Raw genomic sequence first — 10859 nt, forward strand, 5'->3', positions numbered from 1 at the left:
TCTGCAATGCCCTCTCCATCCTTTGCTCCATTGCCTAAATCCTACCTATCCTGCTGTTCTCACTTTAAATGTCACCTCCTAAGGCCTTGCCTCCTGACCACCTCTCCACCATCTAAATTATACCTCTAATTAAACCTTTGTTACAACACCCTATATTTTCTTTCATATTAGATTTTGTAATTATGTATATATATTCGACTTTCTTGCCTCATGAAACTACAAGCTTCACGACAGAAGGAACTGTTTTGTTCAGTACTTAGAAAAATGCCTGGCACATGGTAATCAGCAAAGATTTGTGAAAAGAATAAGTTTAATCTCCATAGCCTTGCAAAAATGATCCCTCTTTTTCAGATGTGGAAATTGAGGCTCAGAAATGTTGGGTGATCTATCCAACATCTCAAAATATGGGTCCAAATCCAAATCTCATGATTCTAAATGCTGTATTGTCTCCCAAATGAAGAAGGGCTTCTCATGAAAATAAGAAAGGTCTGGAAGTGGCCTAGGTGGCTAAAGTGGATGACAACCTCTCTCCCGGCTCTGGTTGATGAGATTATGGTATGGACCAAGAGCAGGCCCTGTTTGAGGGGGTTGAAAATGAATAAGGTCCAAAATAAAGACGCGATGGAATATTCTGTAAGTAGGTTGAGGGAAGTGGGTTTGCAAAGGAATAGGGCTTTCCGAGGATCCTGTGGAATTGACTTAAGAGACTGGACGGCAGTGAGAAAATGAGCAAGGAAAGAGGGGGAGACTTCCAAGCAGCCACGGGGATCAAAGAATGAATGGATGGTTGACTGAATGCCGTGAATACTTCGGGAAGTATCTGGGGACTCTGGAAATAAGCAGCTTGGACAGTTAGAGGGGCTGAACTCTCAGGAGTATCAGGAAGTACTCAGCCAGTGTGAGGCTACAGTACTGACTACATTCCTTCTCCCCGGAGAGACTTCTCCACTAATATGGCCTGTCTGCCCCTCATCAAGTTCTGGCATAACCCCTGGTTCCTCTGGAAACTCCTGCTTCACTGTTATTAGCTGAGCTATATCCTGCTGCAAGGGCCAGGGGCAAGAAAATATATCTCAATCAGTAGTGGAAGTAGAAAAAGTGACTACACAAGAAGGCCAGGGATAGGTTTTTCAGGAGAAAAGTTAAAATTTGTAAGTTTCTGGGGCATGTTTAACACCACATCCTATGCTCTTAGAAGCGGGTGTAAATGTGGGTATAGTCCTAGACCACTCGAGAATGTGTCAGGTCTAAAAGGAACAGAAAGGAATGTTTTTAAAAATCACCAAAGCTCCTGACTTCATACATATTCCACTGTAGTTAAAAAATCTATATATTTATGTTATATTCAGAGATGGATAAAAAGTAATATTAGGTTTATTGTGTCGATCACTAAAAAGCAAAATATCTAATATTAGGAGTTGTTAAGGAAAACTCTACCTTAAAACTGGAATCCAAATAATCCAAAACAGATATCCTATGAGGTGTGTAGAAATAGGCAAGGGCTCCTGAAAGGCAGCAGCAGCTGGCTCCCAACCACCCTTTGCCTAGAGACAGTTGCTAGGCAATACTAGATTTGCTCACAAATGCACTTTTTACCCGAGGATAAGTATTATGATAACACACACACTGCCTCCCAATCAATTTTTCTGCTCCTGTTTCATTAAAGGCAAGAGACTCTGGTAAACATTATTGACGATGGCTAATAGTCTCCTGGACACTGAATTGTGCTGGGCTCTTTCCTGGACAAAAACATTATTTTTGCCTTCTAGGTCTAGGGGGATTTAGAAAAGCCTGAAAACCACATATTTCATTTGTTCTCAATTTCTTCGAGTCTGAGTGTAAATGCTGTCCAGGGAGCAGAAAGATGGAATAATGGATCTGAGACTCATTTTCTTTCAAGTACTTTTGTTGACTCATAAAAAAACTAATACTGCCACTCAATTTAAACTCACTTTAAAAATATTTAGTAGAGAGAGAATTTGAAATATGTAAAGAAAACAAAGATGTGATCATTCTCGAATTTTAAGGTTTTACCTTTGTTTTGTATTGATGCTAGTGAAGTGCTCAGTAACACAACAATAAAAGGTGAAAGTATGATTGGCCTTGTTCTGAATGGTGCTCTTTCTACAGCATCTGCCAAATCATTTATTGGATGTATTCCCATCACCTGCACTCAACACTTCTAAAACAAACATATCTTTTCTTCAAAGCAGTTATGCTTCTAATATTCTCATTTTTGCTAAAAGCACCATCACATTTCTGGTCCTTCAGACTTAAAATCTTGGAGCTATAATTGCCTCCTCCCCATGTATTCTTCATGTCTAATGACCAAATCTTGCTTCTTATTCCTTTGCTTTCTCTTCTACTGAGCCATCCTGTCTATTAATGATTTCCTTTATCACTTTATTCCATTTTCCTCCACAAATATGTATATATATTCTCTATTCCTCACAGTTAAAGCTAACATTTTTTAGTCTGTAATTAAGAGGAACCAATCTTAGCCCTTCAACTGTCCAACAAGCCTCTGCTCTAGTCACCCCATGCCTTCCTCAAAGTTCCTGAAACTTAGGAGACATGATCCCTGCTTTCCTCTGTCCCTCTCCAAACGTTTACCACTGCCTGTAAGTCTATTTTACCTGGAATACTCTTAATGCTTTTATCTCTAATCATTCCCTAATTTAGTTATCCCATAAAACTATTCTAAATTCCCATTTCTTCCATAAAGCTTTCCTCAATTCTCCACATTCATACTGATAGAATGCCCTCACTAGTAACTTCCTTTAAAAAAAATTTTTTTTAATTGAAGCATAGTTGATTTACAATGTTGTGTTAGTTTCTGGTGTATAGCAAAATGATTCAATTATATATATATATTTACATTCTTTTTCATATTCTCTTCCATTATGGTTTATCACAGGATATTGAATATAGTTCCCTGTGCTATACAGTAGGACCTTGTTGTTTATCCATCCTATATATAATAGTTTACATCTGCTAACCCCAAACTCCCACCCCCGACCTTGGCAACCACATGTTCTCTACGCCTGTGATTCTGTTTCTGTTTCGTAGATAAGTTCATTTGTCTCATATTTTAGATTCTACATATACTCACTAGCAACTTTCAAGTCAGTCAGTTGGCATCTCCATACATTCTAGAATGTTATCAGTCAAGAATCTTAACTCATAATAAGAGTTGATACTTACATAGTGCTTATTCTGTATCAAGCACTAATCTAAATACTTTACATATAATAAATTCAATTATTCACATCAACTTTATGAAGTAGAAATTATTATAATTCCTATTTTTGAATGAGGAAATTGGGGCACAGAGAGGCTATCTAATCTGCCCACTTAGTAAGTGGCAGAGTTGGGAATCAAACCCAGACACAATGGTTCCATAGTCCATATGCTCTAAACCACTAATCCTTACTCTAGGTTCCTTCTAGTTCAAAAATTCCTACACATTATCTAGATCTACCTCATAATTTGACCAAAGAGAAACCAAGGAGGAGAGATATTCAGTTACAAAAAGTTACACAAAGCAGCGTTTTTCAAAATGTGAATCACCTGGGGGTCTTTAAAATGCAGATTCTAATTCCGTAGATATAGGATGAAGACTGAGATTCTACATTTTTAACAAGTCCCCACGTGTTACTGATTTGACTGGTCCATGTAACCTCACACTGAGTGACAAGAACAAAGAGAAATGCAAGCTGAGACTGGAACTCAGTTTTGACCTATTCCATCCACTGTTACCCCAAACATTACGCTAATAGGTAAGGAGGGAGAAAAATGTACCTGAGAGAATTTACTGGGAAAAAATTTACTTCATTTTGAATCACCTTCTTGCAATCATGAATAGCAAATAAATTTTATGATGCTTTTTTTCACATATATTTTAATTTTGTAGTAGTATAAAAAGCTTTGAGCTTGGCCAAGATTTATCATCCATAAATTCATTATTCACTTCTCTACACCCCATTGATTTATTGCTCTGGGTAGTGACTTGGGGATATGGGATTGAAGGAGGAAAGAGTATGTGGTAGGAAAGCAGGCTTTCCAAGACCCCAAAAAACTGGAGTCAGGATACCACTCATGAATATTTGGGCATGCATTCTGTTTTTTCCTCTGAATGAGCTTGCCACTGAGTTAGACTAGAAAACCAGAGTACCAGATGTCAATTTTTTTTTCCAATAGGGGCATATATTTCCTAAGGGCTTCCTAAATAGTAATATATGTCCCTGGTATGAAAAGTACAAGACAAAATTAAGCTTCCCAGATCTGGAAGGACTTACCTTGTGCAGCTAGTGTTAACAGTGGTAAATCCCTCTTTTGGGGGCTCTGGTGGCCAAGGGAAGCTGCACTGAGAAATGCCGGGAAATGTGGCCATTAAGACTTGCATTAAGTCTGTGTGACCTTGGCCAAATACACAAATACATCAGAAACTTGAGGACGGTGAGTGTGTATGTTCTCTTTCTAGCCATCTATCATTTATTGAAACCCATAAAGTGAAAAAAAAAAGGGAGCATGCCAATTCTTTTGATGTCTTTTATATATATTATGTCCATCATTTAAGTAAAAACTACCTACTTTCCCCCTCTTTTTCCTACCACTCTTACCCTCCCCAAATCTGTGATTCTGTGTGTCAAAATTTGTTTGCTTTGTCTTCCCTTACCTAAAGTCCTAATTCTGTAACTTATTCTAATGTACCCTTAAACAATTCTGTATCCAGGAGCTTTTCCTGTAGATCTAAAGTAATAACATTAACCACCAACTAAAGATTTTGTTGTTGTTGTTGTTAGGGAAGGACATAAAATAGAACATATACTCCTTACATTTATTTTAGATATATTTAGAATGCCAGATAAAACAGCTCTTTGAGAGCAGAAAAATAAACCTTGTAGATTTCTCTCATACATGAGAACTAAGGCATTATTCAAGGATAAGCTTTTTTTAAAGGACACTATTATGCTTTCAGATCACTGTAGTAGTTTATACATATTTACACAACATGACTTCTTGTTAATAAAATTTTAACTATAGAATGATACTTTCCAGTATACAATGTACCCTCATTTTTCATACATTACTTCTGGAGCACTTAATAAACCTGAATTATTAAAGACATTATTGTTTTAAAAAAGATTTTAAGGGTCATCAAAGGTATCTCATATCATATATTTTACATAGCTTTAAGTAATCCATTGAAAATCAATAGTTTTGAGACCTGCCATGTTGTTTTACTAATTTGCTTCCTGCTTCCAAAATATAATTAAGTGTATTGGGGAAGGGAGATTTATTTTGTTTCCCTAACAGTATTACACTAATTAATTTATAGAAAGGCATTTTGCCCCATGAACTTTTTTTTTTTTAATTGAGGTACGGTTGATTTACAATACTATATTAGTTTCAGGTGTACAACATAACTGATTCAAAATTTTTATAGATTATACTCCATTTATATTTATTATAAAATATTGGCTATATTTCCTGTGCTGTACAATATATCCCTGTAGCTTATTTAGTTTGTGCCTCTTAATTCCCTACCCCTATCTTGCTCCTTCTCTCTTCCCTCTCCCCACTGGGAACCACTAGCTTGTTCTTTATATCTGTGAGTCTGTTTCTTTTTGTTATATTCTCTAGTTTGTTTTATTTTTCAGATTCCATATTAAGTGATAACATACAGTATTGGTCTTTCTCTGTCTGACTTATTTCACTAAGTATAATACCCTCTGGGTCCATCCATGCTGTTGCAAGTCCCATGAACTTTTATTTTGGTAGAAATTGCCTTTAGGGTGCCATGTCAGTCACCATGATCTATGTGTGACAGATTTCTCAACATACATCCCAAAAGAGTGGTAGAAAAAGAGAAAGCTCTCACAGATAACTCATTATTCCAGCATTGATTTCTGCATTGATTAGAGTGGCTAATTTCTTGGCTCACCCCATTTAAGTCAGGTCCTTATTTGTCCTTTGTAGAAAGCTGTTTTAAAGAGCACAAGAGAATCTAAAACCATTTCATTAGGGTGACATCGGAGACAAAAAAATCCTATGAATTATGTAGAGGACATCATTTCACTGACTGAGATGGGCTTCATGCAGTCAACCCACTTCAGTAAGTCTTGTAATCATGAGCTATCTGCTTTTGGCAATGCTATAGAGTCATATACTCCAAACTTAGGAGCATATAAATTTGAAAGAATTAAGACACTTTCTGAAAATGTATTTGAATTAAATGTGGAAGAGTTGAGGTGAAGAAAGAATTTAAAAGCTAATGATATTATCTCTTGATAACCCTTATGAAAGCACAAGACTGATTTTATCACATATGGAATAAGCAGACTTCACACTCAAATACCAAGCTTTGCCAGAAAAAGAAACAAAGAAAAAAATCACAGGTAAAGTTTTACAAGTAAAATAAAGCTATATAAAAGGAAAGTTAAGGGATTTCCCTGACGGTCCGGTGGTTAAGACTCCACGCTTCCACTGCAGGGGGCATGGGTTCGATCCCTGGTTGGGGAACTAAGATCCTGTATGCCGCAGGGTGTGGCCAAAAAAAACCCAGTTAATATAATCTAACAGAATTAGAGTGCTAGGGAACAAGGATGATCTGACAATGAAAATCAAGAAAAAATGATTGAACTATTAATAATTTTAAGTATATGATTAAAAAGATTGATGAGAAATGAGGAAAATTGAGATAAGATTCAAGCAGACTTTTAAAATGAGATTAAGATATGCAGTAATTAAAAGATTCAAATTGTCATACACAGATATTTCCTGGATATTCTATATTTTGTGTAAGAAAAGTGATCATAGCAAGAATAAAGCCTCAGCATGATTGAGTCAATAAATTTTTCCATATTAATGCAAAATAATATGAAATAGCAATACAACTAGTAATAAGCATTTCTAAGAAATAAAAGCTACATCAAACTGTAAAAAACCAGGGAATTCCCTGGTGGTCCAGTGGTTAGGGCTCTGCACTTCCACTGCGGTGAGCCTGGGTTCCATCCCTGCTTGGGCAACTGAGATCCCGCAAACCAAACCAAACCAAACCAAACAAAACAAGAACCCACAACTGTAAAAAGCTGAACATTATAATGAGAATTATATTTAGAATCATGTTACATGCAAAATTTAATTAATTTGGATTACAGAATAGTGTGATTTGTATTGCTTCAATCACAAAAATAAAAGCAACTAAAAGTCTGCTCTAAAATAGAACTGATTAGACAAGCAAATAAGGGAAATTAGTCCAACTAGTGTGAGAAGATAAGATACACTGGTCCCATCAAGGTCTTACTGCACCTTTTTTTTTTTTTTGATTTTTTAATTTAAAAAAAATTTAAATTTTTCTTTAGATTTTTTTCTTTTTTTTAAATTTATTTTTTTATATTGGAGTATATTTGATTTATAATGTTGTGTTACTGCATCTTTAAAGAGAAACCAAGAGATGTGATCAGAGTGTCAGACAAGGGAGAAAATGCTACATTAGATGAACAGCTTCAGGAATCCGATTAAGTCATCCTTTCTTCGTTTCTAGCCCACTTACAACATGATTTGAAGGTCGGTCTACACAAGGAGGGCACCAGCACACTTGTCTGTGAGTTCATTCCCACTCTGAATTCAAATGCAGCATTCATCAATGGCCCAGCCACTTTTTTTCAATAACAAACTCACCACTAGGTTGCAGTCTTACCTCAACAGCTCCTTTAAGAACAAACTACTATGTATAAAATAAATAAGTTACAAGGATATATTGTAAAACACAGGCAATATAGTCAATATTTTATAATAAATATAAATGGAATATAACCTTTAAAAGTTGTGAATCACTATGTTGTACACCTGAAACATATAATACTGTACGTCAATTACACCTAAAAAAAAAAATTTCCATTCACAAGCAGTTAACCATTTAGTGGTTAAACACATAATACTTCTCTCTTGTGACAAGAGCTGATGCAAGCCACATTCAGTTTATCAATCAGTTCACTGGCTAACCTAGATTCCATGCAGATACACTGTTTTTCAAGAGCATCAAAACTCACAAATTGCCTGTCAAAATGTTCTCACTCATCAGCTGGCAGCCTCCTTAAGAGCTTTCTTCCATTACAAGCGCATAATTATGCAGCCAAAAAAATCATTCCTTGGGTATTTTAAGCCTCTAGTTTCAACATAGGACAAATGGTTAAATAACAATATATAATTATCTTTCTCTTTGTTTCCATTGCTTGTATTGGGTCCTGAGACCTCCATGTAAGAGTCAGCCTTGCTGTGCTGACTCCTTTGAAAAGTCCACCTGTCTGTAACCATTGTCAACACTTCCACTAGTAGTTTCTCAAACAAACTTCAGGAAATAATCATTCTTTAAACCATAAATGCAAGGAGAAATAAATATTACAGAAAATTTATCATATATCCTCTTTAAATGACTATTATAGGCCATAGTCCAGGTGAAAGAGCGATGAGTCCAGGAGCAGGCAGTGAGATATGTGTGAATGAGTAAAGCATTGAGTACTTTATTATTGTTTAAATCCTCAATTACTACAAATAAACCCACTTGATCAGTATGAATCTGGAATTTAAATGCTAAATGATACAAATAGATATATGTCAAAGTGTGTTAAGAACCAGTTAAGGTTATTGGTTTGTTTGGGGAATAGATTAAGATATTGATAAACTTTAGGTAATGCCCTTGGTTCAGTAAGTTAGGGGTAACTACCAGAAGAATAAAAGTAGAATAAGTAACTTTCAAAACAGCAAAAGCACATTTGATTATCCAATAAATGGTAGGACAGGAGAAAAAGAAACAAAACTCAGGAAGAAAGCATGGTGTCTTTTACCAGCTTTCCTCAAAGAAGAGAGCCTGAATCAAGGTCTTGTATGCAGGCAGTTTACTTTGGAAAAGAATCCCAAGGAACAGGAATAAGGGACTGACAAGAGTGAAACTGAGAAGGAGGGCAAGTCTATTTAAGAGTGCATTACCAAGTTGATCAGCATGGGGCTCAATCCACTAGGGTCTTCTGAGGAGCCATGTAGAATGCATTTCAGAACTATATACCCAAGGGGTAGAAGAGAGGCATATTTATTCTCCAGCTCATATGCTTCATTGATCAAGGGTTACTCACAGTTTTTAACTCATCTGAAATTCTTGGTTTGCCCATGTCACAGTGGTGAGAGGTTCTTGCAGGTGTCCCAGACAGTGGTGGTAGAGAAGGCCAAGAGTAGAAAGCAGGAGATCCATAGTACAGCTGAGACAGCATGCTGTCAGGTTATACCTGTATGCAGGTGGTGGCTTCAACAATAACTGAAGTAAAAAGATGGCAGCAATAGTTGTAATGATAATCATTGCAAACGGGTTCAACTCATTAGGTTAAAGAAATGCAGTACTATGTTATTTAAACTTCAAAGGATACATACCAAAACATTATTATACTCTGCCTCCAAAGACGTGACACTATCTATATTTTCTGACTCTAATGCAACAAAATTAGAATGGAAAAATATTCACAATATTCACAAGGTTGTCCTCCTCCTCCTTTTTTGGTTATAGCAAAGTATATTAATGGATGAGTCCTTCTGTTGAAAAAAACTAAATATACTCGATAAATAATTTTTGAAAATCTTCTTAAAATTAATGAAGAGCTGACAAGATTGTAAGAAATTACCAGGCAAAGCCTGAAGGGGACAGAGGAACATAAGGAGGTAAGCCAATACAGAGTCCTCTTTTGGCCTGAAGGTGTTTGCCAATCCCAGTAAATTTGAACTTTCATGTTGACAACTTCATTTGAATGAGAAGATCAGAAAAAAAAGAAGCTCAGTGTCAGACAAGGTGAGGAATCTAATAATAGACACTTCCCACAATGAGCTGGAATTTCAAAGACTTACACTCTGAGACTAAGGGTTAACTAGAAACAAACCAGCACATATGTGGTATTACAGTATACATTTCCATCATTGAGGTAGACCAAGGGACCTTAAGTCTCGAACTTGATTCAAGGTGGCGCTGTTATGGTGATATAATTAATGTTCCTAGGTATCTGGCAGAAGCCAATTCAAAACCTCTCTGGAAAAAATACCTTTATTCTAGATCTAAGAATTTTCTGTAATATCTTTTTAAGTACAATGGCTACAAGGCAGCCAAAGATAACCAAGTTAATAACAAAATACTACAAACAAGAACTGGGAAAAACAACAGACAAAAGAAACAGATCTGTAAACATTCAGATACCAGAATTATCAGCCAAAGACTATAAAACAACTATGCTTAAATAAATAAAAGACAAATTTGGGGGGAAAAGTCTGCAGGGAAGAAAAACCTATAAAACCAGATAGATCATATTCAAAAGGAAGAAAACAAAACCTCTAGCACTGAAAAATACAATGTCCCAAATTAAGAACTCAGTGGATAGGTTAAATAGTAGATTACAAACAGCTGAAGAGAGAATTGGTATAAGATAAGAATAAAATACAGAGAATGCAGCCCTGGGAGATAGAAAGATAGGATATATAAAAGAAAGGGTAACATATTTAAAGGATAGAATAGGTCTAACATAATCAATTGGAGTCTCAGACGGAAAGAAGAGAGAGACCAATATTTTAAAATATAACTGAGAATATTACAGAAATTATGAAAGACACCATTCTATATATTCAAGAAACCCAAATAACCAACAGGCAAACTTATAGCTGACTTGTACAGCAACAATGGAAGCTAAAAGTAAGTAGAATGGTATCTCTGTTACACTGAAAAATAATAGTCAAACTAGATTCAGCAACAATATTTTTCAAGAATAAAGGCAAAGTAAAGTCATTTTGTGACAAAAATGAAAGCATTTATCACCAATATA

At 35.7% G+C, this 10859-nt stretch overlaps 1 protein-coding gene across 1 annotated transcript in view; it reads right to left on the minus strand.

The window, feature by feature from the left end:
- C5H2orf88 (chromosome 5 C2orf88 homolog) overlaps positions 1–9194 on the minus strand; it is a 68566-nt gene extending 59372 nt beyond the window's left edge. The window contains exon 1 of the mRNA XM_068543853.1: positions 9138–9194. The gene's annotated coding sequence lies outside the window, so the exon portion shown is untranslated. The remainder of the gene's footprint in view (positions 1–9137) is intronic.
- Between the last annotated feature and the right edge of the window lie 1665 nt (positions 9195–10859).

Source organism: Eschrichtius robustus, chromosome 5 (genome assembly GCF_028021215.1).
Source record: "Eschrichtius robustus isolate mEscRob2 chromosome 5, mEscRob2.pri, whole genome shotgun sequence".
Taxonomy (NCBI): domain Eukaryota; kingdom Metazoa; phylum Chordata; class Mammalia; order Artiodactyla; family Eschrichtiidae; genus Eschrichtius; species Eschrichtius robustus.